The sequence below is a fragment of the Heptranchias perlo genome, chromosome 4 (assembly GCF_035084215.1).
Source record: "Heptranchias perlo isolate sHepPer1 chromosome 4, sHepPer1.hap1, whole genome shotgun sequence".
NCBI lineage: Eukaryota > Metazoa > Chordata > Chondrichthyes > Hexanchiformes > Hexanchidae > Heptranchias > Heptranchias perlo.
In genome coordinates, this window is record NC_090328.1 from 111,014,721 (window position 1) to 111,040,220 (window position 25,500).

Consider the following 25,500-nt stretch of genomic DNA (forward strand, 5'->3'; position numbering starts at 1 on the left):
ACATTTCAATATTAAAAGTTTAGTGGAAGGGGTATCGATACTCAGACAGTCTCGCATCCTCTGAGAATTACGGATTTTGTATCAAATTCCTTAATTACCACTCAAGCTGATAGTGAATTCTACTTTTTCATCAAGTGTTTAATAAGAATAAATGCTTTGAGCTTCCAATACTACATAGGGTCATTAATCTCTTGGAGAATCAAAGGACTAGATACACTATATTAAGCTGTTACTAATTTATCTGGATATTAAATGTTTCTCATGTTGCATCAATCAGGATTTCTAGTGATAGATGGCCCAAATATAACTTATGCATAGAGTACAGTGAATCATTAGGGATTACTGGAGCTGTGGGTCGCTTACACACCAGTTAGAGTGTTGGACTAAAGGGATTCCTGCATCGCCATGACACTAGTGACGCTATAAGTATCGATGTCTGATCGAATTGATCTCGAGGTCCAAAAGTTGAACCTCCAGCACCTGTTGGTTTGAAAGCTGAACTACAGATCAGAAACTGCAATGTAAACATGGGGGGGGGGGGAAATGGATAGGGCCTATTATTGGGCGCGGATAGCGCGATCCACTATTACCCTGTGCCCAATGGGCCCTGCGCAGGCAGGACGAGACTTTCGTGAGGTCTGAGGACTTACCTTCAAGCAGCATTCCGAATCAGCGTTGACTCGAGGATTCAATGCAATTCACACTTTCCACCAGTAGAGGGAGCCCCAATCTCTTAAAGGCAGGCTGTCTCTTAAAAATCTCTTAAAGATAGCTGGTACCTGTTATTTACTGAAAATAACTGTCTGCTGTCTGCACAGATTCTGAACGGAGATCAGACATCGCACATGCAAAACACAGATGAAGCTCCCGTCCCTATTACAAACTGATGAGTTATATTAAAACATTGAATAAAGATTGCGCACTACTTAATCCCACATCCTCGAATCTGCATGCCAGACCTCACTAATCTGCCGATCGGAGCTTGTACCAGGCCGGCGAGAGTGCGTGCACCAAGGTTCTCTGTGATGCACTAGAGGCCTTGGTCCAAGAGGTGGACAGAAGGAGAGACATCCTCTATCTGTAGGGGGGGAGGGGGTAAGAGGCCCTCCAGACATATACCCAAAAGGCAGTGGGAGGCAGCAGGGGACGAAGTCAATGCCAGGCGCACAGCATCATGGACATGGATGCAGTGCAGGAAGAAGTTCAATGCTTTGACATGATTGGGCAAGGTGAGTGAGGTCAACTGTCAAGTGGCATCTCCTACAAACTGCACCACTGGCCGCATCCACTGCACCACGCACTACACCCCCCATCACCCAAATGCCAACAAACTCTTTCCATCAGTACTCAACTCTTCCAATCAGATGTTTCCTCTCACCCTTACACATTACCACAGTTGCAAGCCGCCCACCCACAATTCACAGGCCACACACACTGGCAGCTATTCAACCATGACAGGCACATGACCCAGACACATGTCCCGCTTTCTTGCAGGAGAAGGTGGCACATATCAGGAGGCAGCAAGTGGCAGTGGCATTTTGCCCCTTGAGCCTGTTCCGCCATTCAATGAGATCATGGTGGACCTGTGACCTAACTCCATATACCCGCCTTAGCCCCATACCCCTTAATATCTTTGGTTTACGAAGGGTATTAAGGGATATCTCTCAATCTCAGATTTAGAATTCACAATTGAGCTAGCATCAACTGCTGTTTGCAGAGCGTTCCAATCTTCTCCCACCCTTTGCGTATAGAAGCATTTCCTAAATTCACTCCTGCACACCCTGGCTCTAAATCTAAGGCTATGTCCCCGCGTCCTAGTATTCAAGTATAGGAGACCTCCAAAAATAGTTACAAATGTCTCAGCAGCCAGAAGCAATAATCCAGCCACTAACCTGTAAATCCTGCATGGTCCCTTTAAATAGCGCCGGTGGGGGGTCCTCCAGGCACTCTAAGACACATTCAGATGGTCGGAGTTAAGATTGTGCGTTGAGTTGAGCGTTAAGTCCCAAAATGGTGTGTATCACTTTAAATCAGCGTTGCACACTGATTGCATTCATTTTCTCCTTACTTTACATGCTTCCAGCGTTTGGTATTTGCGCCTGTGCTAACTCCTATACCAAGATGGCGTCCGGCACACGTCATGCTGGAAACGTGCATGCGCCATCTTGGATGTTGGAGAGGCTGCGTAGCACTGAAACAATGGGCGCTACATGGCCCAATTTAGCGCCCATGGTCTCAGTTCGGGTCACAAAGGGCAAAGTCCAGCAGGGCTAGGGGTCAAATTTTAACGGAGTGACTACTGCCAACGGAGGATCACAGAATCGCTCATGTGCCATGACGGCACCAGCTTCGTCCCGCCCTGCTCTGAAAGTCCAGACACATCTGAAGTAAAAGGATAAAAAGGCGGGAGTCGGAGGCCCGAGAGCAACTGAGGCGACGGAGCAGAGGAGAGGGAGAGGCCCATAAAAAGGCGGGAGTCGGAGGCCCGAGAGCAACTGAGGGGGGGAGCGGAGGAGAGGGAGAGGCCCATAAAAAGGAGGGAGTCGGAGGCCCGAAAGGCAGGGGAGCGGAGGAGAGGGAGCGGCCCATAAAAAGGCGGGAGTCGGAGGCCCGAGAGGAGGTGGAGCAGAGGAGAAGGAGCGAGCCATAAAATGGAGGGAGTCGGAGGCCCGAGAGGAGGTGGAGCGGGGGAGAGGGAGCGGGCCATAAAATGGAGGGAGTCGAAGGCCCAAGAGGAGGTGGAGCGGGGGAGAGGGAGCGGGCCATAAAATGGAGGGAGTCGGAGGCCCGAGAGGAGGTGGAGCAGGGGAGAGGGAGCGGGCCATAAAATGGAGGGAGTCGGAGCACGAGCTTCAGAGAGATAAAAAAAACCAAACTGATGTCAGCATATGGGAAAGAGCTGATTGGGGAGTAGCTGGTGAGTGTTTTTTTTCAGTCTTTAGTTTATATTCAGTTAAATTTAATTAATAATACAATAAATGGAGGCATGGCAGGGCACCTCACTGCTGTGGAATGTACATCTTGTGCCATGTGGGAACTCCAGGTCGCTTCCCGTGTCCTGGATGGCCATAGGTATAGGAAGTGTTGCCAGCTGGAGGAACTCGAGCGCCAGGTTTCGGACCTTGAGCAGCAGTTGGTGTCACTTCAGTGCATCCGCGAGGCTGAGAGTTTCGTGGAGAGCACGTTTCAGGTGGTGGTCACCCTACAGTTTAAGAAAGTGCAGGAAAAGAGGGACTGGGTGACCGCCAGACAGACAAGGAGGAGCAGGCAGGTAATGCAGGAGTCCCCTGAGGGCATCTCACTCTCTAAACGGTAAATATACTGGTGGGGGAGAGGGTTCCTCTGGGGAGTGCAGCCAGAGCCAAGACCAGAGCACCATGGGTGGCTCAGCTGTACGGGGCAGAGGAGAAAGGTCAGAAGAGCAATAGTGATAGGGGATTCTATAGTTAGAGGAGCAGAAAGGCATTCCTGCGGCCGCAGACGTGATTCCAGGATGGAATGTTGCCTCCCTGGTGCCAGGGTCAAGGATGTCACTGAGCGTGTGCAGGACATTCTGGAGGGGGAGGGTGAACAGCCAGAGGTCGTGCTCCATATCGGTACCAATGACACAGGTATAAAGAGGGATGAGGTCTCGGCAGATTTTAAGGAGTTAGGAAAGAGATTAAGAAGCAGGACCTCAAAGGTAGTAATCTCCGGATTACTCCCGGTGCCAAGTGCTAGCGAGTATAGAAATAGGGGGATAGAGCAGATGAATGCGTGGCTGGAGAGATGGTGCAGGAGGGAGGGCTTTAGATTCCTGGGGCATTGGGACCAGTTCTGGGGGAGGTGGGACCTGTACAGGCCGGACAGGTTGCACCTCAACGGAGCTGGAACTAATATCCTCTTGAGGAGGTTCGCTCATGCTGTGGGGGGGGAGGGGGGTTTAAACTAATTTGGCAGAGGGATGGGCACCAGGATGTCGCATTGGAAAGGAGAAACAAGGGGCACAAAGGATTGGGAGAGAAAGATAGCACTAAAATAAGAAAAGGTAAGAAATAAGAAAATAAGGTATTAGGTGGGATCAGACTAAGAGAGAGTACAAGAAAATCTAAGATTGGTTTGCAGTGCATGTGTGTAAACGCATGAAGTGTGGTAAACAAGGTTGGTGACCTGCAAACGCAAATAGCCACATGGAATATGATGTCGTGGCGATAACGGAGACCTGGCTCAATAAAGGGCAGGATTGGGTACTAAATATTCCTGGATACAAGGCGTTCAGGAAAGATAGGGAAGGAAAGAAAGGAGGGGCAGTATTGACTAAGGACAATATTGCAGTGCTGGAGAGAGAGGATGTCCTGGAGGGGTCAAGGACAGAATCTATTTGGTTAGAATTAAGAAACAATAGAGGTGCCATTACACTACCAGGGGTAGACTATAGGCAACCAACTGATGGGAAGGATGTAGAGGAGCAAATTTGCAAGGAAATTACAGAGGTGCAAAAGCCATAGAGTAGTGATAACGGGGTCTTCAGCTATCCTAATATAGACTGGGATATGAATAATATAAGGGGCAAAGAGGGGGAGGAATTTTTGATGTGGTTCAGGAGAAGTTTCTTGACCAGTATGTTTCCAGCCCAACGAGGGAGGAGGCATTGCTGGATTTGCTTCTGGGGACTAGGGCAGGCCAAGTGGAGCAAATGTCAGTGGGAGAACATTTAGGGAACAGTGATCAATTGGAATCAAAGATTGGCAGGCAGAACTGTAATTGAACAATGGGCGGCCTTTAAGGAGGAGATGGTTCAGGTACAGTCTAGGTACATGTCCATGAGGGAGAAAGTTAGGGCAATTAAAGCCAGAGCTCCCTGGATGACAAAAGAGATAGAGAGTAAGATGAAGCAGAAAAAAGGGGCATATGACAGATGTCAGGCTGATAACAGAAGTGAGAACCTGAATACAGAAAGTTCAGAGGGGAAGTGAAAAAGGAAATAAGAGGAGCAAAGAGAGAGTAGGAAAATGGACTGGTGGCGAACATAAAAGGGAATCCAAAAGTCTTCTATAGGCATGTAAACGGGTAGTAAGAGGAGGGGTGGGGCCGATCAGGGACCAGAAAAGAGATCTACTCATGGAGGCAGAGGGCATTGTGGAGTTACTAAATAAATACTTTGCATCTGTCATGTACTAAATGAGTACTCTGCATCTTTGCATCATGGGAAAGTAAGCTGTGATGAGGACACAGAGAGTCTGCAAAGGGATAAAGACAGAGTAAGTGAGTGGACAAGAAGGTGGCAGATGGATTATAATGTGAGGAAATGAGAGGTTATTCACTTTGGTAGGAAGAATAGAAAAACAGAATATTTTTTAAATGGTGAGAAACTATTAAATATTGGTGTTCAGAGACAGTTGGGTGCCTTCGTACAAGAAACACAAAAAGTTAGCATGTAGGTACAGCAAGCAATTAGGAAAGCAAAGTGGGTTGGAGTACAAAAGTAAGGAAGTCTTACTACAATTGTCTAAGGCTTTGGTGAGACCTCACCTGGAGTACTGTGTACAGTTTTGATCTCCTTATCTAAGGCGGTGCAGCAAAAGTTCACTAGATTAATTCCTGGGATGAGAGGGTTGTCCTATGAGGAAAGATTGAGTAGATTGGGCCTATACTCTCTGGAGTTTAGAAGAATGAGAGGTGATCTCATTGAAACATATCAGATTATGAGTGGGCTTGACAGGGTAGATGTTGAGAGGTTGTTTCCCCTGGCTGGAGAGTCTAGAACTAGCGGGCATAGTTTCTGGATAAGGGGTCAGCCATTTAATACTGAGATGAGGAGGAATTTCTTCACTCAGAGGGTTGTGAATCATTGGAATTCTCCACCCCCGATGGCTGTGGATGCTGAGTCGTTGAATATATTCAAGGCTGAGATAGACAGAATTCTGGACTCTAGGGGAATCAAGGGATATGGGGATCAGGCAGGAAAGTGGAGTTGAGGTCGAAGATCAGCCATGCTCCGATTGAATGGCAGAGCAGGCTCGAGGGACCATGTGGCCTACTCCTGCTCTTATTTCTTATGTGTTATGTTCTTATGTATTCTTATTTAACAAGGAAGAAGATGCTGCTAGAGTCTCAGTAAAGGAAGATGTAGTTGAGGTACTGAATGAGCTAAAAATTGATAAAGAGGAGGCACTAGAAAGGCTAGCTGTACTTAAAGTAGATAAGTTAACCGGTCCGAATGGGATGCACCCTAGGTTGCTGAGGGAAGTAAGGGTGGAAATTGCGGAGGTACTGGCCACAATCTTCCAAACATCCTTAGATACTGGGGTGGTGCCAGAGGACTGGAGAAATGCAAATGTTACACCCTTATTCAAAAAAGGGTGTAAGGATAAACCCAGTAACTACAGGCCAGTCAGTTTAACCTCGGTGGTGGGGAAACTTTTAGAAACGATAATCCAGTACAGAATTAGCAATCACTTCGACAAGTGTGGATTGATTAGGGAAAGCAGGCACGTATTTGTTAAAGGCAAATCGTGTTTAACTAACTTGATAGAGTTTTTTGATGAAGTAACAGAGCGGGTCGATGAGGGCAATGCATTTGATAAAGTGCCACATAATAGGCTTGTCATCAAGATCAAGGCCCATGGAATAAAGGGGGCAGCAGCAGCATGGATACAAAATTGGTTGAGTAACAAGAAACAGAGAGTAGTGGTGAACGGTTGTTTTTCGGACTGGAGAGTGTACAGTCGTGCAGCCTCGCCATCCACGCCGTCCACCTCTGACACGTGGAGCTCCACAACAGAGTGCTGTGACACATCCACCTGTACAGCAGGAGGGAGGGCTACCGCAGAGAGAGATGCATCGCAGAGGGCACTACCCTCGCCACAGGGTCCACAGACCGAGGCTGAGCTTCCTGGACCTCTCTGAGACAGCAGTGCACACGGAGGCTCAGAGTCACTCGACATGTAGTCGTGGACATCTGCAGCCTCCTTCATGCTGAGCTGCTCCCGGTTGGCCCGAGCACCATCTTCTTACCTGTCGCTGTCAAAGTCACCACTGCCCTCAACAACTTCTCCTCCGCATCCTTCCAGGGTGCCACCGGGGACATCGCCGACGTCTCTCAGTCGTCTGTACAAAAGGGCCCTGCAAATACACCTACACCCACTCTGCAGTGACACAATGGGTGGCATCAGGTGTGGGTCTTCATTGTGATCCTCAGGAAAGGGCATTATTGCACAAACCAGACAAGATTCGCAAAGACATGGCAGTAGTGGTGCCAATATAATATGTGATGTGAGTTGGTCAGAAATTAAATAGAAGTAAAAACCATGACAAACCCTCAAACACCCTTGTGCATCCCCTTCATGCTCACAACACGTTTGCCTTACGCTTCCTACTGCACATATGTGATGCATGCCCTGTGGCTGCAGCACAGGTAGTGGCAGGTTGAGTGAGGCTGACTGTGAAAGAGATGCATGAGAGGGTGAGTATGAGAGAGAGCCATGAGATTGTATGAGGATTGGGTTGAGTGGTAGTGGCGGGATGAGTACTGGTGAGGTGAGTAAGTGCAGGTAAGATGAGGATGAGGTTTGAGTGGGTGTGAGGGGTGATGTGACAGAGTAGTGTTGGCAGTGCAGAAGGAGATGTGGGGTGGGGGCGGTGATGTGGCAGATGGAGTGTAGGGGAATGAGTAAGTGTACTCACTTTGGCTGACGTACTTAGGTCATTGGAGCGCCTCCTGCACTGTATGCAGGTGGGCAATATGTTGGTGGTGTTGGTGACCTCCTCTGCCACCTCGATCCAAGCCTTCCTGGTGGCAGAGGCAGGCCGCTTCCTCCCGCCCGCCGGGGGGAAGATCTCTGTCCTCCCCCTCCTCCTCACCCCATCTAATGATACCTGGAGTGAGGGATCATTAAACCTGGGAGCAGCCTTCCCCATGGGCTGCTCCATGCTGTATTTTTTCCTATTTGTTGCAGCATCTGTCAGTGGAGGACTGCCCCTTTAAATAGAGCTCCTCCAGCTGACAGACCTTACTGCGCATGCGCAGCCCGCCCAACGTGCAGATCAGCAGTGGGGAACCCGGAAGACCAGGTAAGTGGATCCAATTAGGCTGCGATCGCGCGCGGGGCAGACTGATTTCACCGGGCGCATTACCCAGGTGCCCAGTCGCCCCCCCCCCCCCCGGCGTGAACCCGCAGCCCTGGTGATATCGAGCCCATTTGCTTGTTACCATTGTGTGAGAGCTCTGGGTGATCATGGCCACAATGCACACTTGAAACCAGGGCAGTCTGAAAGAACATTGGACAGGAGAAAAATGGACATCTCCTGCTTGGCCATATTAACCAGCAGACAGATCGGCACCGTTCCACATTATATAGGGAAGGCATCCCATCTTCTGCTGTGAGGTGTTAAAATCAGAGATTGGCCAGAGCACTGGGAGGACAGGAACTAGTGGATAGATCAGTCCCGAAATCACATGATCTTCCTGGGTCTAAGGCATCTCATTATCTATTGATATGCCAGACAGGTTAAATTGATTAGCAGTTGAACAAACTGGATGGCCATTATCTATTGATAGACAGGAAAACAACAGGTGAAATTGACTGGCAGCAAATCAAGCAGGATGGCTATTGTACATCCACCTCCCTGGACGTGATTGGACAGCAGTCACGTCACCCACGGGGGTGCAGTGATGACAACATTAATAGCTGGAGTGAATTGCACCCCTACTGATGGGCTCTCCAGAGAGAAGTGCAACGGTGGAGAAACCTGATTTCTATGGTGCAATTTCTGTGTCCTGTGGGGTTAAAAGCAGGGCCATACTTGCAGTAAGAGCGTCGGATCTAAACTTGGAGTGGCATACATGGGGAGGTAGAATCAAAGCGACGGAGGAAGGCGCAACTTGATGAGACGAGGCACGGGGTCCCACCCAGAGAGGAACGGATAATATCAATTCCTTGCACCGTACTGTTAACTATCGCTTAAGTGCTTGCATGCATTGATCCTTTATTTGTTGACAATAAAGAACCACTATAAGCAAATTGTTGTCGGTTTCAAACCATTCGACTTCTCCTCCAAAATCTACAGGAGGGGGAAGGTCATGGAGGGATTTGAAAACAAGGATGAGAATTTTAAAATAAAGGCGTTGCTGGACTGGGAGCCAATGCAGGTCAACGAGTACAGAGGCGATCGATGAACTGGACTTGGTGCAAGTTAGGATACGGGCAGCAGAGCTTTGGATGAGCTTAAGTTTACGGAGAGTGCGAGATGGGAGGCCGGTCAAGAGAGCTTTGTAATAGTCCAGTTTAGAGGTAACAAAGCCATGGGTGAGGGTTTCAGCAGCAGATGAGCTGAGGCAGGAGCAGAGATAGGCGATGTTACGGAGGTGGAAGTAGGCGGCCTTGGTGATGGAGAGGATATGGTGTCGGAAACTCAGCTCAGGCACTGCAATTCTTCCACATGACAGCTACCTGCAATGTCCATGGTGTTACCTGTGGCATCCATTTGGCCATCTAGGTCCCTACACACAATCCCATGGCCTTAAGAAACTGCAAAACATTCCACTCCATCAACGTGCAGGTGGTTAATGGCCAGCAACATGCAGATCACTGTTTGTTTCCCAGTCATCAGTCATGATTTTAAGACAATCCTCTGTTCCTGGATTATTTGAAGGAGGACACAAAACCACCTTCTTCAGACCTGCCTTATGATACTAGGTGAAGACAGATACAATGAGGCCCATGCAGCCATCAGGATTGTTATTGAGCTTACTATAGGCACCCTGAAATAGTACTTCTGATGATTGAACACATCAGGGGGTGCATTACTGTACATCTCAATAGGGTCTCCAAGATCATCCTTATCTGCTGTACACTACACAGCTTTGTCATGCAGAGATGCCTAAACATGGAGCACGTGTATTAGGATCGCACCCACAGTCAAGGACAGAGTGTGTTGGGAAGAAGCCAGGTCCATAACTGTGTCCTCTATTTAGGAGCTGATGGATTCTATCATACAGTATACAAACCTGTTGGCTATATATACATGTGCACAGCTGTAACACTTCATGTGAAAATGTTCATTAGATGCTGTGTGTATACAGAATGACAAACAAGATTGATAGATATTTCCTGTATATTGTGTATGGTAACAGAACAGACATAAAGTAGAGCAGGTCAAAAACAGCAGACAGCAACGTGTTAATGTGACAAAGAACGGAATGGAGACAAGTCTGCAATCTAACTGGAATGTATTAAAGAATTGTGAAAGGAGCCATTGTCATGATCTCATGATATTTACTCAGGGTCTTGTGACATTTTGGTACCTCAGTGTGCTGCATCAGCAAGTGTGGTAGGGCATCTGAGGCATTTTCTGAACACTCCGCTCCGTATCCTCAACGATATTGTTCAATACTTAAATTGTTTTCTGCAAATTATTCACCATTACAGCAGCAGATTGTGTTGAAAATGCATATTGACAACATGTAATGCTGTAATCAACACCAGTGATAGAAAAATTACAGGGTGCTGGGAGAGTGCATTTTGATACCACCCTGACAGCACATAGAGGCAATGGTTGAGTACTCTGGGTTCACAAAGTGAACAAAGCAAGAAGCAGCATAATGAAGTTCAAAGCAATGTGACTGAGTCATGGAGCGAGCTTCACGTTAATAGAGCATCATAGCAGGACAGTCCAACTAAGCTGGACAATGGAGGAGAGGTGCTGGAGGAGGATGGTGCGGTCAATCATGGGAAAGCCTGCAGAGACCACTAGGAGGATGAGGAGGGAAAGTGCACCATTGCCCAATCACAGAGGAGTCTTTTTTGACTTTGATTAGGGAGTTTTCAGTGCTGTGGCAGGGGTGGCAACTTCATTGCAGAGATTCAAACATGGAGTTGTTGAAAAGTTGGGCACATTATGGTGAAAGCTCGGTACATGATGTTCTCAAAGATACTGCAGAAATCGTGAGACAGATGTTGCTTCACGTGTCTCTGTGGCTGTTATTGATATGAGTTCTAAAGTAGTTAACATAATTACTCCATTGAATAATATATGTGCACAGGAAGATCCCTTTTTGCATGCGTTCCAGTAGAGGAAAGAATTAAACTCGCAGCCATCAGTACAGCTTCCTTGGATACCATTAACTCTTTAGGGACTAGAGGAATATCTTGTAAAAAATGTATTAAAATGCAGTAAGCTGCATAATAGAAACATAGAAACATTGAAAATAAGAGCAGGAGTAGGCCATTCAATATGATCATGGCTGATCCTCAATCTCAATACCATATTCCCACTCTCTCCCCATAGCCTCGATGCCTTTTGTGTCTAGAAATTTATCTAGCTCCTTCTTAAATATATTCAGTGACTTGGCCTCCACAGCCTTCTGTAGTAGAGAATTCCACACATTCACCACCCTCTGAGTGAAGAAATTTCTCCTCATCTCAGTCCTAAATGTCCTACCCCGTATCCTGAGACTGTGACCCCTCGTTCTGGACCTCCCAGCCAGGGGAAACATCCTCCCTGCATCCTGTCTGTCTAGCCCTGTCAGAATTTTGTATGTTTCAATGAGATCCCCTCTCATTCTTCTAAACTCTAATGAATACAACAGGCCCAGTCGACCCAATCTCTCCTCATACAATAGTCCTGCCATCCCAGGAATCAGTCTGGTTAAACTTCGCTGCACTCCCTCGATGGCAAGTATATCCTTTCTTAGGTAAGGAGACCAAAATGCACACAATACTCCAGGTGTGGTCTCACCAAGGCCCTGTATAACTGCAGTAAGACATTCTTGCTCCTGTACTCAAATCCACTTGCAATGAAGGCCAACATACCATTTGCCTTCCTAACTGCTTGCTGCTCCTGCATGTTTGCTTTCAGTGACTGGTGTACAAGGACACCCAGGTCCCTTTGTACATCACCATTTAAATAATACGCTGCCTTTCTGTTTTTCTTCCGAAGTGGATAACTTCACATTTATCCACATTATACTGCATCTGCCAAGTATTTGCCCACTCACTCAACTTGTCTAAATCGCCTTGAAGCCTCTTTGCATCCTCCTCACAACTCACGAACCCACCTAGTTTTGTGTCGTCAGCAAACTTGGAAATATTACATTTGGTTCCCTCATCCAAATCATTGATATATATTGTGAATAGCTGGGGCCCAAGCACTGATCCCTGCGGTACCCCACTAGTCATTGCCTGCAACCCTGAAAAAGACCCATTTATTCCTACTCTCTGTTTCCTGTCTGTTAACCAATTTTCAATCCATGCCAGTATATTTCCCCCAATCCCATGTGCTTTAATTTTGCACACTAACCTCTTATGTGGGACTTTATCAAAGGCCTTCTGAAAATCCAAATAAACTACATCCACTGGTTCTCCCTGATCTATTCTACCAGTTACATCCTCAAAAAACTGCAGTACGTTTGTCAAAAGCGATTTCCCTTTCATAAATCCATGTTGACTTTGTCTAATCCCATTGATATTTTCTAAGTGTTCTGTTATCACATCCTTTATAATAGACTCTAGCATTTTCCTTACTACTGATGTTAGGCTAACCGATCTGTAGTTCCTTGTTTCTCTCTCCCTCCTTTTTTAAATAGTTAAATAATTTTCCATTTATTCAAAGGGAAACAGTAATTGCTGTAAATGTCAGGTATACTACTGAAGATATCTTGTGCTTGTACCATGTCTGCGGATCTATGAATAAGACCTTTCAGAAGCAATGAGTTTCATGAAGCCCTGTGTTCATAGTATCATAGAAGGTACAACACAGGAGGCCATTCAGTCCATCGTGAAAGAGCTATCCTATTAGTCCCATTCCCCTGCTCTTTCCCCATGGTTCTGTAAATTTTTCCCTTCAAGTATTTATCCAATTCTCTTTTGAAAGTTACTATTGAATCTGTTTCTACCACCCTTTCAGGCAATGCATTCTAGATCATTACAACTCGCTGCATAAAAAATGTTTCCTTATGTCTCCTCTGGCTCTTTTGCTGATCACCTTAAATCTGTGTCCTCTGGTTACTGACCCTTATGCCACTGGAAACAGTTTCCCCTTTTTTACTCTATCAAAACCGTTCATGATCTTGAACACCTCTATCAAATCTCCCCTCAACCTTCTCTGTTCTAAGGAGAACAACCCAGCTTCTCCAGTCTCTCCACATAACTGAAATCCTTCATCCCTGGTACCATTCTAGTAAAATCTTCTGCACCCTCTTTAAGGCCTTGACCTCCTTCCTAAAGAGTGGTGCCAAGAATTGGACACAATACTCCAGCTGAGGCCTAACCAGTGTTTTATAAAGGTTTAGCATAACTTCCTTGCTTTTGTACTCTATACCTCTATTAATAAAGGCCAGGATCCCAAATGCTTTTTTAACAGCCTTCTCAACTTGTCCTGCCATCTTCAAAGATTTGTATATATTCCTGCACCACCCGTAAAATTATACCATTTAGTATAATTGCCTCTCCTCATTCTTCCTACTAAAATATATCACTTCATACTTCTGTGTTAAATTTCATCTGCCATGTGTCTGCCCATTTCACCAGTCTGTCTATGTCCTCCTTAAGTCTGTTACTGTCTTCCACATTGTTTACAACATTTCCAAGTTGCGTGTCACCTGCAAACTTTGAAATTAATATATATCCTAAAGAGCAGTGGTCCTAATACTGGCCCCTGCGGAACAACACTGTATACTTCCCTCCAGTCTGAAAAACAACCGTTCACCACTACTCTCTGCTTTCTGTCCCCTAGCCAATTTTTTATCCACCGTACCACTGCCCCTTTAATCCCATGGGCTTTAATTTTGCTTACAAGTCTATTATGTGGTGTTTTATCAAATGCCTTTTGGAAGTCCATATACATATCAACTGCACTACCCTCATCAACCCTCTCCATTACTTCATCAACAAACTCAATCAAGCTAGTCAAACACAATTTTCCTTTAACAAATCTGTGCTGACTTTCATTTATTAGTCCATACTTTTTCAAGTGCCAATTAATTTTGTCCCAAATTATTGTCTCTAAAAGTTTTCCCACCACTGACATTAAGCTGACTGGCCTGCAACTGCCAGGTTTATCCCTCTCCCCTTTTTTGAACGGGGTGTAACATTTGCAATCCTCCAGTCCTCCAACACCATCCCCTTATCTAAGGATTGGAAGATTGTGGCCAGAGCCTCTGCAATTTCCACCCTTACTTCCCTCAGTAACCTAGGATGCATCCCATCTGGACAGACAACTTTTCTACTTTGAGTACTGCCAATGTTATGGCTCTCTGCATTTTATCCCTCAACATGTTGAAATTAGGCAAAACATCCAACTGTACATTCCAGCCCAAGGCATCTATGGCAGCAGTAAAAGCATTTGTAAGAGATATTCCTATTATGCAAGAATCTCTATTCTCAGGGTGGATGTACCTGTGTTGGTGCTTGAAACGGATGGAGTGAATGATGCTGAGTTCTGTGAGATGTTGATTTCTTTGGGGGCATTGAGAACTGTGGCTGGTTCTTGGGGTCTCCTACAGAAACAGAATATGTTAAAATGCTGTCTGCAAAATAACCCTTCAGATACTACTTGTATGGAAATATATTGTGTGCTATGCTGTTCTGCTTGAATATATGTCTGTGAGTGAGCAGTGAGAGAAAGAAACACATAGAGAGGATGGTAGCATCCCTGAGTTTGTGGGGAGGGGGGGTCTAATACAAGTTCAAGGACTAGGAAAGACTAATAGCATCTGGTATTAAATCATGTCAATGAGATAATAAAACACAACCCCTTACATGCAGTGTATGGGTACCAATTAAAGCTCACATACCAAGGACTCCTCAGGAGGTCGCGTGTCATCTTGATTGCTTACACTAGCCTCAGCAAGGCTAGATCAAAAGTTCCTAGGAGCTCCAGAGTGTTGTACTTTTATAGATTTCATTACTAGGACAAATGTTGGTATCATATGTCATGTTGTTCTGTTACAGCTGCTATTATTTGGTGTTAAAATTAGCTGTTACCATTTGTTGTGTACGCTTTTGATGTCTTATCTCTTCCAATCTTTATTGCGAAAGGAACTTATTCTCTTATCTATACTGGAGTCTTAAGAACACAAGAACTTAAGAAATAGGAGCAGGAGTAGACCATCCGAGCCTGCTCCGCCATTCAACAAGATCATGGCTGATCTTCTACCTCAACACCATTTTCCTGCACTATCCCCATATCCCTTGATGTCTTTAATATCTAGAAATTTATCGATCTCTGTTTTGAATGTACTCAATGAATGAGCCTCCACAGCACTCTGGGGTAGAGAATTCCAAAGATTCACCACCTTCTGAGTAAGAAATTTCTCCTCATCTCAGTCCCAAATGGCCGACCCCTTATTCTGAGACTATGACCCGTGGTTCTAGACTCTCCAGCCAGGGGAAAAATCCTCCCTGCATCTACCATTCAGCAATTGACATTCCTTTCTTACATTTCCCCTCCTGCTGTGCTAAAAGCCTGTCTGGTACATCTGTGTGTCTTTTTGAAGCGTGTTTTAAACTAACAACCCTACTATAGCTCAAAATTATATAATTCTATATAATGCCAACTAGCTTATTCTATTTCATAATCTATATGTGCATATCCTTACACATTCTATACTTAAATAAAGATTGATGCAAAAAAAACATTTGATACATTTTTTTTATTTGGAAAGGATGAGTTTATTTCACTTGCAAGAAAGACCTATAAATAAATGGAGCTATCCCTGTAGTACACCATATCATGTCCTGTCATAATTTAGACAATGGATTTGAATGTGGAATGAGACCATTGTAAAGATCTCTTCGTTTCTGGCTAATGAACACAATTGTTATTCAAATGTTTCAAAGTAAAATGTTTATCAATAAATTGGTCTTTAACTTTTTCAGAGTTGGACCCATTCCAAGAGTGCTCACTGCTGTATTTTAATGGAATTACACTTTGATTTTCACCATTGTGTAGATTTGGGGCTTCTAAAAACAACAACAGGGCCAAAAATCTGAGAGGCTAACGACCTGGTTTAAGTGTCGAGATGCACCCACTGGGAACCGCTGCTACTGACCCCTCCAGAGTGTGTGCAGTTGGGGGAGGTTCCAAAATTTAAATATTTCTGATGGGCTCCTGAGCCACTATGGAAATATGTTGCGGCAGAGGTGGGAATAGCAGTCCACCACTACTAAGTGCCCCAGGCTCAGCAGCCTTTTAATTCTATCCTCATCTACATTTTCTCACATGGCATACCAGCCATTTGGCAGATTCCACTTCAAAAGGTGGGTAAGCCCCTGTCTTGGCAGTCCCTCATCTGGCTATGCCCCCTCCAACATAAGTGACCTTGTTTGGGTTCCTCGCCAAGCAAGTTGCAACAAAACTGATGATGAAGCTCAGGGCTTGGCATATATGGGTTCTGGCCTAATTCATAGGAACATAGGAACAAGTCTTTTGACGCATTCCTTATGACTTACGCCAGGAGTGTGCTGAAAAGCCTGCGGAAATTCAAGGCCAATGCTTTTTTCAGGTAGATTATTTCTCTTTATATCTCCAGTACAAGGATCAGATTTTCAAATGGGTTTCCGTGTCAAATCAGGTGAAATAAGCATATGCCCCGATGTTTCATCTGCACCCTTTTTTCCATTATTGACTTTTTGCCAGACTGAGCAAATTACACCATTGTTAATGGGCATTCCCATGGCTACAATCCACCCCACCCATCACCCTAAACATTCACTCCCTTCACCACAGGCGCACAGTGGCTGCAGTGTGTACCATCCACAGGATGCACTGCAGCAACTCGCCAAGGCTTCTTCGACAGCACCTCCCAAACCCGCAACCTCTACCACCTAGAAGGACAAGGGCAACAGGCACATGGGAACAACACCACCTGCACATTCCCCTCCAAGTCACACACCATCCCGACTTGGAAATATATCGCCGTTCCTTCATCGTCGCTGGGTCAAAATCCTGGAACTCCCTACCTAACAGCACTGTGGGAGAACCGTCACCACACGGACTGCAGCGGTTCAAGGCGGCGGCTCACCACCACCTTCTCAAGGGCAGTTAGGGATGGGCAATAAATGCCGGCCTCGCCAGCAACGCCCACATCCCATGAACGAATATTTAAAAAATGTGCCTTCAGTTTGTGTCACCTGTTCTTTTGCTGCAGACTGTATATAAAGCAGTATGTCAGACTGTGAGATGGACATCATCAGAATGACAGAATTCCACTTCTTCAGGAGATGCAGTGGTATCCTTTGTTGCAGATTTGTCAATGCATTTTAATCAGCAGACATATCAGACTAGATAAGCAAAAAATAATATTTTTCTGCAGTTAAAAGAATGTAAGGAAAGAGATGAACATTCAACTGAATGCAAACTTCCTGGGGGTGATGCTCTTGATTTAGTAAGGGTAATTCTGGGGTCCTGCATTTCCAGGCTGTACTGGCAGGGAATGACGGTCAGTGAATCAGGATGGTAGTTTCATTGTCCTATGTCCAGTCAGAGCTGTCCATGAGCACAGCTCTCCAGGCGATGCACCTGATTGCAGAATCACTCCTTATATGAACTATAGGCATTTACAGCATAGAAGGAGACCATTTTGCCACTTGTGTCTGTGCTGACTCTTTGCTGGAGCAATTCAAAACTAATCCCACTGCCCCACTCTTTCTCCATTGTGCTGTATCTGCCTCTGCTTCAAATAATAATCCAAACTTCCCTTAAAAGTTGCAATCATCTCTGTTTTAACCACTTCCTGTAGCAAAGCATTCCATGCTCAAACAACCCTCTCTAAGGAAATGTCTCCCAACCTCTCTCCTCACTTTTAGTGATCATTATAAATTGATGATCCCTCATCACCAACTCTGGAAATAGTCTTTCCTTATTCACTATCAAAATCCTTCGTAGTATTAAGAACCTCTATTAAATTTCCACTTATCTTTCTCAGAAGTGGCAAGTAATATTCACGCCAGACAAGTGCCAGGCAATGACCATCTCCAACAAGAGAGAGTCTAACCACCTCCCCATGACATTCAGCTGCATTACCATCGCTGAATCCCCCACCATCAACATCCTGGGGGTCACCATTGACCAGAAACTTAACTGGACCAGCCACATAAATACTGTGGCTACAAGAGCAGGTCAGAGGCTGGGTACAAGTCAGGAGTGTGATAGAATACTCTCCACTTGCCTGGATGAGTGCAGCTCCAACAACACTCAAGAAGCTTGACACCATCCAGGACAAAGCAGCTCGCTTGATTGGCACCCCATCCACCACCCTAAACATTCACTCCCTTCACCACCGGCGCACTGTGGCTGCAGTGAGTACCATCTACAGGATGCACTGCAGCAACTCGCCAAGGCTTCTTCGACAGCACCTCCCAAACCCGCAACCTCTACCACCTAGAAGGACAAGAGCAGCAGGCACATGGGAACAACACCACCTGCATGTTCCCCTCCAAGTCACACACCATCCCAACTTGGAAATATATCGTCGTTCCTTCATCGTCGCTGGGTCAAAATCCTGGAACTCTCTTCCTAACAGCACTGTGGGAGAACCTTCACCACACGGACTGCAGCGGTTCAAGAAGGCGGCTCACCACCACCTTCTCAAGGGCAATTATGGATGGGCAATAAATGCTGGTGTCACCAGCGACGCCCACATCCCATGAACGAATAAAAAAAAATCTCAATTCTCTCCTCAGAACTGTAGTTTCCCATCTCTGGCATCATCAAGGTGAATCTACGCAATATTTGCTCTATGGCTTTAATGTCTTTTCAATAAAGAGGTGAGCAAAACTGAACACAGTACTCTGTGGCGTAACCAATATTTTTGCATAAATTTCACCATTACTTCTTTACTCTTGTAATCTAGGCCTCTATTTATAAAATCCAAAATGCTGTTGACCTTTTTTATGGTTTTATCTATTGGTGGTCGCACTTTCAGGGAATTATAAAGATGAATCTCTAGGTCACTCTGCTCCACAATTTTCTGTATCTTTCTGTTGAGTGCATACTGCCTTCATTGTTTATTCTCCCAAAATGTATTACCTCATACTTATCTACATTAAATTGCATCTTTCACCTGTCCGTGTATTCTGCTAACGTGTCTATGTCTTCCTGAAGTCTTTTACAGTTCTCCTCACTAGATACCAAATCTCATACATTTGTATGTGGTTGATTCTTAATTGCCCTCTGAAATGGCCTAGCAAGCCACTCAGTTGTAAAATCTCGCTAGGAATGGGCAATAAATGCCGGCCTTGCCAGCGACGCCCACGTCCCGTGAACGAATATAAAAAAAAATTGTCAGGAAATTTCGAGAATGTGTTCCCTATACACAAGTCGAAATCATCTCTATATACCGAGAACAAGAGTAGACCCAATACTAACCCCTGGGGTACCCCATTTCCGATACTTTCAACCTTTCTCCAGTCTGAGCAACACTATTTACCCAAACTCTTTTCGTTTCTGTCAGCTAACTCTCTATTCATGTTGGTACATGTCCTCTTATACCATACCCTGATTTTTTCTAATAAACCTCTTGTGAAACACTATAACAACAACTTGCATTTATATAGCATCTTTAATGTAGAAACGATACAAGGCGTTTCACAAGAGCGTAATCAGATAAAAACTGACATCGAGACAAAAAAGGAGATATTAGAATGAGCTTAGTTAAAGAGGTAAGTTTTAAGGAAGGTCTTAAAGGAGGAGGGACAGGTGGAGAGGCAAAGGTTAAGGGGTTGAAAACCCATATACACTGCATCTTCCGCATCCCCTTTATCTATCTTAGCAGTCACTTCTTCACAAAACTATTAAATTTGTCAGAAAAAACTTGTCCTTAATAAATCCATGTTGGCTGTCTTTGATTAACCCATCCATTTCAAAATGCTTACTAATTTTATCTCAAATTATGGAGTTTAAGAGTTTGCTTACAACTGATATTAGCTTAACTGGTCTATCCAGTTAATCTAACATCAGTTTATCTTTCTCTCTTTTCTTCAGCAAGGGCTCCTCCCAGTTCTACAGCACAATTGTATATTATGGAGCATTGACAAACTGTGACCAAAGCCTCTGCTACCCCTCAATGACTTTGCCAATTTTCCAGAACCAATTCCTTTTCTACTGTTAGCTCCAGCAAATGTTACATATCATCTTCTTGTAGACACTTCACCATCATGTGTAAAAACCGATGCAAACTATTAGTCTAGTATTGGCGACATGCTTTCACCCTTCATTATCCCTGAGTGGTCCTACCTTCTATAGCTATTCCATTACTTTTTATATGCTTATAAAAACTCTTATATTTTTAAATATTATCTGCTAGTCTTTCTTCATGTTTCCCTACATTACAACAGCGACTACACTTCAGAAGTACTTCGCTGGCTGTGTAGCGCTTTGGGATGCCCTCAGGTCCAGAAAGGCATTATATAAATCTAAGTTCTTTCTTTCTTTTTCCTTTAACCCTTCTAATCTCCCTTGGCATCAGCTGTATGGGAGGATAAGATGACCAATACAGAAATAATGAAAAATGGCCTGTGTGTAGTAAGAGATTGCAATGGGCAGGCCAGGTGTGCTGAAGATTGATCTTCAGAAGGCAGTGCAATGGATTACAGAGGGGAAATGACCACATGGAAGGCCAAAGCAGAGGTGATGGGATTGTGCACGGGAAGAATTGGAAGCAATAGCTGCAGCTGGCGGGAGACTGCACTGTTGCAGCTCAATTATGACAACTGCCTTTTAATGCTGATGATGTCAATTCTTTGGCTTACAGAAAGTGAGAGAATAAAGAGAATTCATCAAGTTGGCTGATTTGAAAATGTGCTTTTTCAAAAAGTTTCAAACACTAGGACATCGAATTCACACAAAAACAGAAAATGCTGGAAACACTCAGCGGGTTAGGCAGCATCTGGAGAGAGAAAAGACAAGTTGACTTTTCGGGTGTTCATCCTTCATCAGAACAGAAAGAAATTACAGATGAACATCATTTAAAAAGGAACTGGACAAAGGGAAGAGGGAAATGAGAATTATATAAAAAAAACACACGAGAAAATAACAGAATGATCTGCAAAGTGCTTAAGTGGATAATGTGATGGTTAAATAGCAGAAGCAATATTAGCATGACACAATAGGAGGCATAATGAAAGAAATCAAAGAAAGTGAAGATCTTTATGAGGCACAGAGTACTTGTAAATAACTGAGGCAATTGGGGAGGGAGTAAGGCAGGTAGAAATGGAAGGACAAAAAACTGCCAAAGCACAGCAGGCTCCAGTAGCTCAGGAACTAGGGAAAAGATGTCCGGTTGATAGCACAAGTGAGAACCAGGCTGAATATAGAAAGTTCAGAGGGGAAGTGAAAAAGGAAATAAGAGGGGCAAAGAGAGAGTATGAGAATAGACTGGCGGCAAACATAAAAGGGAATCCAGAAGTTTTCTATAGGCATGTAAACAGTAAACGGGTAGTAAGAGGAGGGGTGGGGCCAATCAGGAACCAAAAAGGAGATCTACTCATGGAAGCAGAGGGCATGGCCGAGGTACTTTGCAAATGAGTAAATGCAATTGAAGTTTGCAATTGAGGTAAATGAGTACTTTCCATCTGCCTTTATCAAGGAAGAAGGTGCTGCCAGAGTCTCATTAAAGGAAGTTGTAGTTGAGATAATGGATGGGCTAAAAATTGAGAAAGAGGAGGTACTAGAAAGGCTAGCTGTACTTAAAGTAGATAAGTCAGCCGGTCCGGATGGGATGCATCCTAGGTTGCTGAGGGAAGTAAGGGTGGAAATTGCGGAGGTACTGCCCATTATCTTCTAAAAATGCTTAGATATGGGGGTGGTGCCAGAGGACTGGAAAATTACAAATGTTACACCTTTGTTCAAAAAAGGGTGTAAGGACAAACTCAGCAACTACTGGCCAGTCAGTTTAACCTCACTGGTGTGGAAACTTCTGGAAACGATAATCTGGGACACAATTAGCAGTCACTTGGACAAGTGTGGATTGATTAGGGAAAGCCAGCACGGATTTGTTAAAGGCAAATCATGGGCCCGATGTTAGCAGGGCTGCGGGTTCTTGGCAGGGGGGCTATCGGGCGCGTGGGTAACGCGCCCGGTGAAATTAGTCAGTTTCCCGCGCGATTGTAGCAGACAATTCACTAATTGGAGCCACTTACCTGGTCTTCCGGGTTCCCCACTGCTGATCTGCGCGTCGGGCGGGCTGTGCATGCGCAGCCCAGGGGGAAGGCTGCTCCCAGTTTAATGATGCCTCACTCCAGGTATCAATACATGGGTTGAGGAGGAGGGGGGAGAACAGAGATCTTCCCCCCGGCGGGCGGGAGGAAGCGGCCTGCCTCTGCCACCAGGAAGGCCTGGCTCGAGGTGGCAGAGGAGGTCACCAGCGCCACCAACATATCGCCCACCTGAATACAGTGCAGGAGGCGTTCCAATGACCTCAGTAGGTCAGCCAAAGTGAGTACACGTAGTCTTTCCCCTACACTCCGTCTGCCACATCACTGCCCCCACCCCACATCTCCTTCGGCACTGCCAACACTACTCTGTCACATCACCCCTCATACCCACTCAAAGCTCATCCTCATCTTACCTGCACTTACTCACCTCGCCAGTACTCATCCCGCCACTACCACTCAACCCAATCCTCATACAATCTCATGGCTCTATCTCATACTCACCCTCTCATGCATCTCTTTCACGGCCAGCCTCACTCAACCTGCCACTACCTGTGCTGCAGCCACAGGGTATGCATCACATATGTGCAGTAGGAAGCGTAAGGCAAACGTGTCGTGAGCATGAAGGGGATGCACAAGGGTGTTTGAGGGTTTGTCATGGGTGTTACTTATATTTAATTTCTGAACAACTCACATCACATATTATATTGTCACCACTACTGCCATGTCTTCGCGAATCCTGTCTGGTTTGTGCAATAATGCCCTTTCCTGAGGATCACAATGAGGACCCACAACTGATGCCACCCATTGTGTCACTGCAGAGTGGGTGTAGGTATATTTGCAGGGCTCTTCTGCGCAGACGACTGGGAGACATCGGCGATGTCCCCGGTGGCACCCTGGAAGGATGCGGAGGAGAAGTTGTTGAGGGCAGTGGTGACTTTGACAGCGACAGGTAAGAAGATGGTGCTCGGGCCAGCCAGGAGCAGCTCGGCATGCAGATGTCCACGACTACATGTCGAGTGACTCTGAGCCTCCGTGTGCACTGCTGCTCACAGAGGTCCAGGAGGCTGAGCCTCGGTCTGTGGACCCTGTGGCGAGGGTAGTGCCCTCTGCGACGCATCTCTCTCTGCCGTTGCCCTCCCTCCTGCTGTGCAGGTGGATGCGTCACAGCACTCTGTTGTGGAGCTCCACATGTCAGAGGTGGACGGCGTGGATGGCGAGGCTGGTGATGCTGTTCGCCCTCCGAGGAGGTCATGACTGCAGCTACGGCGGCCCCCATCCGCAAGATGTACATCTGAGGGGGTCCGCAAGGTAGGTACATGTCTCTGGACCCCGGGGTAAGTGTGCAAGTTGGTGACTTTGACTGTCAGGAGGAGGGTGGTGGAGGCCAAACTTTGTCCCAAGTGACAGAGTGGCCTCCTGCAATGGGTGAGGGTCTCCCCCCCCCCACCTGTCAAATGGACCTTTGCAGCTGCCACAGGCTGACAGCTGCAACACGTCCATTTGACCTGGGAGTGTTTCCCCCAGTACGGGAAACAGTCCCACTTTGTTCAAAATCCCACCCCTCCTCACATAATCCCTTAATCAGGTCAGTTAATGACCTGAAATACCTAAATAAATACTGTCAAGTGGCATCCCGCTGGCTTTAATTGCCTGCGGGATTCGCACCAGCAGGGGCTGCGCGCGCACGCCGGGGCGTCCGTGGGGAACCCGGAAGTGGGCGGGATCGAGACGGGATCCGGTCCCGCTCCGGGATTCCCGATTTTCGGGGCCCCTGCCGAGAACGCATCCGATAGCGGGTGGTAAAATTACCCCCCCCCCCCATGTTTAACTAAATTGATAGAGTTTTCTGATGAGATAACAGAGAGGGTAGATGAGGGCAATGCAGTTGATGTGGTGTATATGGACTTTCAAAAGGCGTTTGATAAAGTGCTGCATGGTAGGCTTGTCATCAAGATTGAAGCCCATGGAATTAAAGGGGGCAGTAGCAGCATGGATACAAAATTGGCTAAGTAACAGGAAGTAGAGAGTAGTGGTGAACGGTTGTTTTTCAGATTGGAGGGAGGTGTACAGTGGTGTTCCACAGGGGTCGGTACTCGGACCACTGCTTTTCTTGATATATATTTTAATGACTTGGACTTGGGTGTACAGGGCACAATTTCAAGATCTGCAGATGACACAAAACTTGGGAGGGTAGTGAACAGTGAGGAGGATAGTGATAGACTTCAAGAGGATATAGACAGGCTGGGGTGGCAAATGAAATTTAATGCAGAAAAATGAGAAGTGATACATTTCAGTAGGAAGAACGAGGTCAGGTAATATAAACTAGAGGGCACAATTCTAAAAGAGGTACAGGAACAGAGAGATCTGGGGATATATGTGCACAAATCGTTGAAGGTGGCAGGGCTGGTTGAGAAAGCAGTTGAGAAAGCGTACGGGATCCTGGGCTTTTTAAATAGAGGCATAGAGTACAAAAGCAAGGAAGTCATGATGAAGCTTTATAAAACGCTGGTTCAACCACAACATAAGAACATAAGAACATAAGAAATTGGAGCAGGAGTAGGCCAATCGGCCCCTCGAGCCTGCTCCGCCATTCAATAAGATCATGGCTGATCTGATCCCAACCACAAATCTAAAGAACACAAGAAGTCGGAGCAGGACCCGGCCACATAGCCCCTGGGCCCTCTCCGCCACCCACAGGGCATTGACCGATCCGAACTCAGCTTCATGTCCAATTTCCTGCCCGCTCCCCATAACCCCTAATTCCCTTTACTTCTAGGAAACTGTCTATTTCTGTTTTAAATTTATCTAATGATGTAGCTTCCACAGCTTCCTGGGGCAGCAAATTCCACAGACCTACCACCCTCTGAGTGAAGAAGTTTCTCCTCATCTCAGTTTTGAAAGAGCAGCCCCTTATTCTAAGATTATGCCCCCTAGTTCTAGTTTCACCCATCTTTGGGAACATCCTTACTGCATCCACCCGATCAAGACCCTTCACAATCTTATATGTTTCAATAAGATCGCCTCTCATTCTTCTGAACTCCAATGAGTAGAGTCCCAATCTACTCAACCTCTCCTCATATGTCCGCCCCCTCATCCCCGGGATTAACCGAGTGAACCTTCTTTGTACTGCCTCGAGAGCAAGTATGTCTTTTCTTAAGTATGGAGACCAAAACTGTATGCAGTATTCCAGGTGCGGTCTCACCAATACCTTATATAACTGCAGCAATACCTTCTTGTTTTTATATTCTATCCCCCTAGCAATAAAAGCCAACATTCCGTTGGCTTTCTTGATCACCTGCTGCACCTGCATACCAACTTTTTGATTTTCTTGCACTAGGACCCCCAGATCCCTTTGTACTGCAGTACT